This window comes from Rhamphochromis longiceps, linkage group LG14 (genome assembly GCF_057381845.1).
Source record: "Rhamphochromis longiceps isolate RC_006_pf linkage group LG14, R_longiceps_female_GT1.1, whole genome shotgun sequence".
Taxonomy (NCBI): Eukaryota; Metazoa; Chordata; class Actinopteri; order Cichliformes; family Cichlidae; genus Rhamphochromis; species Rhamphochromis longiceps.
Window position 1 is genome coordinate 7,203,879 of NC_140570.1, and position 8,010 is coordinate 7,211,888.

Genomic DNA, 8,010 nt, shown 5'->3' on the forward strand with positions numbered 1-8,010 from the left:
AAATAGACAAATGTCTATTGAATTAATCAAACAACTGCCTTAGTTGACTTTTTTGAGTGCAGGAAGCCCGCGCCCATCTCTCACAAGTAGACCAACTAAGAAAACATATGGCTCAATGTGAGATGAAGGCTGCAGGATCAGAGAAATATGAGAAAAAAATCCTGGACCTTCAAAAGAAATGCAAAGACTTGGAAAGGAAACATGCCACTGAAAAAAAGAGACGGGAGCAGAAAGAAAAAGATGTGGAATTTCTGTCTCGTCTTCAAGGCAAAGTCAATAGACTGAGCAAAGAAAATGAGGCCTTGAAGCAAGAATTAAAGCAAGTGACCACTGAAAAAAACCTAAAAGTAAAAGAACTGAAGGAAAAAGAAAAACAGATAAAAAATGAGCTTAGAGTCCAGGACCAGCTCAAAGAAGAGAGGGTCAACTTTGAAAAAAGGACATCAGAATATCTTGTAGAGGCTAGCACGCTGTTTCAATGTAGAGACAGACTTAAAACAGTGGAGGCACTAGAAGAGAAATTAAAAGCTGAAATTAAAACATGGCAAAAAAAAGCAGAGGATTTTGAAGAGCAAAAGGACAGGGTCATTATGGAGAAAAGCGCATTGATAATGAAAAATAATGAACTGTCAGATTTGCTTTTGGGAAAGGACTTGGACAATAACAAACTAGTAAAAGAGTTAAAAGGAAAACGAGAGGAAATAGAAAGTCAGACAAAGGAAGCCTCAAAGCAGCTTTCTAACACGCAACACCTGGAGAAAGTCCTGCAGATGAAAAATGAACAAATAGCCAAACTTGAAAGTGAGAGGCGGGAATCCTTCAAGAAAATGACATCCCAAGATCATGAGATCGTCAGTCTGAGAAATGCTCTGAAAGAAACAGAACACAGACTAAAAATACAGATGACGCACGACGAGTTTTGGAATGAAAAACTTAATAAGGAGTTATCTGAGGCTAAGACCGTGATCAGTCAATTTAAGGACACCATAGAGTCACTGACAAAAGACACAGAACAAAAGAATAGTGAACGAGAAGTGATTCAAGCAGAGCTATCCAAGTCTCAGACCAGGTATTTTGCTGTGAAAAATCAACTGGAGCTCATCAAACAAAAGCAGGCAGAAGCGCAGACGGCACAGGCCAAACAACTTGCCTGTGTCAACAAGGAGCGCAAGGTAGTTAAGAAAAGGCTGGTCCAGATTTTGGCAGACAAAGAAAAGGTGGACAAAGAGCTCACACACTACAAAGAAATTGTGTTTCAGCAGCAACAAAACATAAAAGAGCTGGAAACTGAAATTCAAATGAGTTCAACTCAAAGACAAACGATTGAAGGACAAAAACAGGAAATTGACCGTCTGACGAAGCAGGTAAAGGACCTGCGTGAGGAGAATTCCTTAAAGGTTGCCATTGAGCTGCACAAATACGCTGCAAAAACACAGGAAAAAATCTTCTCGCAGTGGCGAACAAACAGACTTAACGCTAAAAGAAAAATGCACATGTCCAGTCACGCATTAGTATTTGAACAGCGCCGCCGGGACCGCCTGTTATGCAAATATAAACAACTGGTCACAGAAAAGGACAAAGAAATTAAAGAACTGCGGTCAACGCTGAATCAGGAGGCTGCACTTCAAAACAAAGATGCCATACAGAAACTCCACAGATGTGAGTGGGAAAATCGCGACCTCAAAAAGCAGTTAGTAACAACACAGCGAATCCTTTCTGTATATGAGGCTAAGAACAGCAGCCTTGTAGAAGAAAATAAACAACTGACACTTGAGGTCAGCGCAAAGCACGCCCCGCTACCTCAGATTTCCACCAAGGCCAAGTCAAACTCTATGGCGAAATCATATCAGCAGTCTGAGGTTGGGCGCTCAACCAGATTCATCTCAAGCATTCCTCAAAAGACAGAAAAAAAGGTTTATTTCCTCCCTCCTCTCGTAGGCAAAACGTTGGCATTGCAGAATGTAAGCAGTAGACCCTCCAGATTAACCAACACACCCCCATAATTAAGTAACAGACCCCATCAGCCGGGTCATCACACCAGTAAGAACCCTGCTGCCCTGTTCCCACACCAGAAAGAACAATTTTAAACAATAATTCCCATTCATACATTGAAAGAAATAATCAGTTTTTAGACTGGTCAACAAACACAAACTGACTTTTTAAAAAATTAAAACTCAATCACTAAGAGATATGGTTAAAAACAATGCTAAAAATACACTGAGGCAATTACCTCTCTAACCCAGGAGGACCTGTATTTCCCTTAACACCAAAAATAGTAGACAACACTAAATAATAACATCTGTTTGCTGTGAGGAAGTGACATGAACACGTTCCATCTGTGTCACTACCTCACCCCCAACCAGTCGCGGCAGATGACTGCCCCTTTCTGAGCCTGGTTCTGCCGGAGGTCTCTGCCTGTTAATAGGCAGTTTTTCCTCCCCACTGTCGCCAAGTGCTTGCTCATAGGGGGTCCTCGGATTGTTGGGGTTTCTGTAATATTGTAGGGTCTTTACCTTACAATATCAAGTGCCTTGAAGCATCTTCTTGTGAACTGGCACTATGCAAATAAAAAATTATTGGACTGAACTGATTTTCCTTTTGTTTATTAAGTCTGAGTGGTTGTGTTTTAGCACTTTTGATCTACTTCTATACATTGTATTCATTCCTTGAAACGAAGTAATAATTCTAAACTTTCCACTGTGATTCTAAAACCTTAGCAGAGAGCAGAGTGATAGGTTTGTAGCTTGAACCTATTCGCTGGAACGTTGAAGACAATATAATTACACAGCAAAGCAAGACACAAGTAGGCAAAGTTCTTCATGTTTCTCGTGCACGGGAGAGAACCGGACAGGCGCCGTTCCTTCGCTTGACCCCAGTTGCTCTCTTCGTTCTCCCGTAACACTGTTCTTTTATTGAGGTTACATGAATATGCATCGGTTCATTAACATATGACGTCTACATACACACAAAGAGTACCTTGCCTGTGTGTGTGTGTGTGTGTGTGTGTGTGTGTGTGTGTGTGTGTGTGTGTGTGTGTGTGTGTGTATGTGTGTGTGTGTGTGTGTGTATGTATGTGTGTTTGTGTGTGTCACAAAGCCATTTGTGACATCACAGAATTGCCTTTGAAGATAGCTGTAGGGGGCGGAGTCAGGTTCCAAGAAAACCTATAAATACACCCCATGTTGACAGAAACTGTAAGTTTGAGTTTCCATTTGGAACCCACATTACCTAGTTGAGTAGATAACTGGTTGCACTTGATAACTTTGCGCAAACAATATAAATACAAATTAAATACATTCATTTAAAAATAGCTGCCACACTAGAATTACAGCATAAAAAAATTGAAAAATTAAGGAGAAGAGAAAAACACCTCATGGCTTTAAACAAGGAACAGCAGAAGACAATATCAAAATTTGTTAAGGTGTGTAGAGAACGTGTGGATGATATTTCGAGCCTTAAACAGGAAGCCCGCGCCCATCTCTCACAAGTAGACCAACTAAGAAAACGTATGGCTCAATGTGAGATGAAGGCTGCAGGATCAGAGAAATATGAGAAAAAAATCCTGGACCTTCAAAAGAAATGCAAAGACTTGGAAAGGAAACATGCCACTGAAAAAAAGAGACGGGAGCAGAAAGAAAAAGATGTGGAATTTCTGTCTCGTCTTCAAGGCAAAGTCAATAGACTGAGCAAAGAAAATGAGGCCTTGAAGCAAGAATTAAAGCAAGTGACCACTGAAAAAAACCTAAAAGTAAAAGAACTGAAGGAAAAAGAAAAACAGATAAAAAATGAGCTTAGAGTCCAGGACCAGCTCAAAGAAGAGAGGGTCAACTTTGAAAGAAGGACATCAGAATATCTTGTAGAGGCTAGCACGCTGTTTCAATGTAGAGACAGACTTAAAACAGTGGAGGCACTAGAAGAGAAATTAAAAGCTGAAATTAAAACATGGCAAAAAAAAGCAGAGGATTTTGAAGAGCAAAAGGACAGGGTCATTATGGAGAAAAGCGCATTGATAATGAAAAATAATGAACTGTCAGATTTGCTTTTGGGAAAGGACTTGGACAATAACAAACTAGTAAAAGAGTTAAAAGGAAAACGAGAGGAAATAGAAAGTCAGACAAAGGAAGCCTCAAAGCAGCTTTCTAACACGCAACACCTGGAGAAAGTCCTGCAGATGAAAAATGAACAAATAGCCAAACTTGAAAGTGAGAGGCGGGAATCCTTCAAGAAAATGACATCCCAAGATCATGAGATCGTCAGTCTGAGAAATGCTCTGAAAGAAACAGAACACAGACTAAAAATACAGATGACGCACGACGAGTTTTGGAATGAAAAACTTAATAAGGAGTTATCTGAGGCTAAGACCGTGATCAGTCAATTTAAGGACACCATAGAGTCACTGACAAAAGACACAGAACAAAAGAATAGTGAACGAGAAGTGATTCAAGCAGAGCTATCCAAGTCTCAGACCAGGTATTTTGCTGTGAAAAATCAACTGGAGCTCATCAAACAAAAGCAGGCAGAAGCGCAGACGGCACAGGCCAAACAACTTGCCTGTGTCAACAAGGAGCGCAAGGTAGTTAAGAAAAGGCTGGTCCAGATTTTGGCAGACAAAGAAAAGGTGGACAAAGAGCTCACACACTACAAAGAAATTGTGTTTCAGCAGCAACAAAACATAAAAGAGCTGGAAACTGAAATTCAAATGAGTTCAACTCAAAGACAAACGATTGAAGGACAAAAACAGGAAATTGACCGTCTGACGAAGCAGGTAAAGGACCTGCGTGAGGAGAATTCCTTAAAGGTTGCCATTGAGCTGCACAAATACGCTGCAAAAACACAGGAAAAAATCTTCTCGCAGTGGCGAACAAACAGACTTAACGCTAAAAGAAAAATGCACATGTCCAGTCACGCATTAGTATTTGAACAGCGCCGCCGGGACCGCCTGTTATGCAAATATAAACAACTGGTCACAGAAAAGGACAAAGAAATTAAAGAACTGCGGTCAACGCTGAATCAGGAGGCTGCACTTCAAAACAAAGATGCCATACAGAAACTCCACAGATGTGAGTGGGAAAATCGCGACCTCAAAAAGCAGTTAGTAACAACACAGCGAATCCTTTCTGTATATGAGGCTAAGAACAGCAGCCTTGTAGAAGAAAATAAACAACTGACACTTGAGGTCAGCGCAAAGCACGCCCCGCTACCTCAGATTTCCACCAAGGCCAAGTCAAACTCTATGGCGAAATCATATCAGCAGTCTGAGGTTGGGCGCTCAACCAGATTCATCTCAAGCATTCCTCAAAAGACAGAAAAAAAGGTTTATTTCCTCCCTCCTCTCGTAGGCAAAACGTTGGCATTGCAGAATGTAAGCAGTAGACCCTCCAGATTAACCAACACACCCCCATAATTAAGTAACAGACCCCATCAGCCGGGTCATCACACCAGTAAGAACCCTGCTGCCCTGTTCCCACACCAGAAAGAACAATTTTAAACAATAATTCCCATTCATACATTGAAAGAAATAATCAGTTTTTAGACTGGTCAACAAACACAAACTGACTTTTTAAAAAATTAAAACTCAATCACTAAGAGATATGGTTAAAAACAATGCTAAAAATACACTGAGGCAATTACCTCTCTAACCCAGGAGGACCTGTATTTCCCTTAACACCAAAAATAGTAGACAACACTAAATAATAACATCTGTTTGCTGTGAGGAAGTGACATGAACAGGTTCCATCTGTGTCACTACCTCACCCCCAACCAGTCGTGGCAGATGACTGCCCCTTTCTGAGCCTGGTTCTGCCGGAGGTCTCTGCCTGTTAATAGGCAGTTTTTCCTCCCCACTGTCGCCAAGTGCTTGCTCATAGGGGGTCCTCGGATTGTTGGGGTTTCTGTAATATTGTAGGGTCTTTACCTTACAATATCAAGTGCCTTGAAGCATCTTCTTGTGAACTGGCACTATGCAAATAAAAAATTATTGGACTGAACTGATTTTCCTTTTGTTTATTAAGTCTGAGTGGTTGTGTTTTAGCACTTTTGATCTACTTCTATACATTGTATTCATTCCTTGAAACGAAGTAATAATTCTAAACTTTCCACTGTGATTCTAAAACCTTAGCAGAGAGCAGAGTGATAGGTTTGTAGCTTGAACCTATTCGCTGGAACGTTGAAGACAATATAATTACACAGCAAAGCAAGACACAAGTAGGCAAAGTTCTTCGTGTTTCTCGTGCACGGGAGAGAACCGGACAGGCGCCGTTCCTTCGCTTGACCCCAGTTGCTCTCTTCGTTCTCCCGTAACACTGTTCTTTTATTGAGGTTACATGAATATGCATCGGTTCATTAACATATGACGTCTACATACACACAAAGAGTACCTTGCCTGTGTGTGTGTATGTGTGTGTGTGTGTGTGTGTGTGTGTGTGTGTGTATGTGTGTGTGTATGTGTGTGTGTGTGTGTGTGTGTATGTGTGTATGTGTGTTTGTGTGTGTCACAAAGCCATTTGTGACATCACAGAATTGCCTTTGAAGATAGCTGTAGGGGGCGGAGTCAGGTTCCAAGAAAACCTATAAATACACCCCATGTTGACAGAAACTGTAAGTTTGAGTTTCCATTTGGAACCCACATTACCTAGTTGAGTAGATAACTGGTTGCACTTGATAACTTTGCGCAAACAATATAAATACAAATTAAATACATTCATTTAAAAATAGCTGCCACACTAGAATTACAGCATAAAAAAATTGAAAAATTAAGGAGAAGAGAAAAACACCTCATGGCTTTAAACAAGGAACAGCAGAAGACAATATCAAAATTTGTTAAGGTGTGTAGAGAACGTGTGGATGATATTTCGAGCCTTAAACAGGAAGCCCGCGCCCATCTCTCACAAGTAGACCAACTAAGAAAACGTATGGCTCAATGTGAGATGAAGGCTGCAGGATCAGAGAAATATGAGAAAAAAATCCTGGACCTTCAAAAGAAATGCAAAGACTTGGAAAGGAAACATGCCACTGAAAAAAAGAGACGGGAGCAGAAAGAAAAAGATGTGGAATTTCTGTCTCGTCTTCAAGGCAAAGTCAATAGACTGAGCAAAGAAAATGAGGCCTTGAAGCAAGAATTAAAGCAAGTGACCACTGAAAAAAACCTAAAAGTAAAAGAACTGAAGGAAAAAGAAAAACAGATAAAAAATGAGCTTAGAGTCCAGGACCAGCTCAAAGAAGAGAGGGTCAACTTTGAAAAAAGGACATCAGAATATCTTGTAGAGGCTAGCACGCTGTTTCAATGTAGAGACAGACTTAAAACAGTGGAGGCACTAGAAGAGAAATTAAAAGCTGAAATTAAAACATGGCAAAAAAAAGCAGAGGATTTTGAAGAGCAAAAGGACAGGGTCATTATGGAGAAAAGCGCATTGATAATGAAAAATAATGAACTGTCAGATTTGCTTTTGGGAAAGGACTTGGACAATAACAAACTAGTAAAAGAGTTAAAAGGAAAACGAGAGGAAATAGAAAGTCAGACAAAGGAAGCCTCAAAGCAGCTTTCTAACACGCAACACCTGGAGAAAGTCCTGCAGATGAAAAATGAACAAATAGCCAAACTTGAAAGTGAGAGGCGGGAATCCTTCAAGAAAATGACATCCCAAGATCATGAGATCGTCAGTCTGAGAAATGCTCTGAAAGAAACAGAACACAGACTAAAAATACAGATGACGCACGACGAGTTTTGGAATGAAAAACTTAATAAGGAGTTATCTGAGGCTAAGACCGTGATCAGTCAATTTAAGGACACCATAGAGTCACTGACAAAAGACACAGAACAAAAGAATAGTGAACGAGAAGTGATTCAAGCAGAGCTATCCAAGTCTCAGACCAGGTATTTTGCTGTGAAAAATCAACTGGAGCTCATCAAACAAAAGCAGGCAGAAGCGCAGACGGCACAGGCCAAACAACTTGCCTGTGTCAACAAGGAGCGCAAGGTAGTTAAGAAAAGGCTGGTCCAGATTTTGGCAG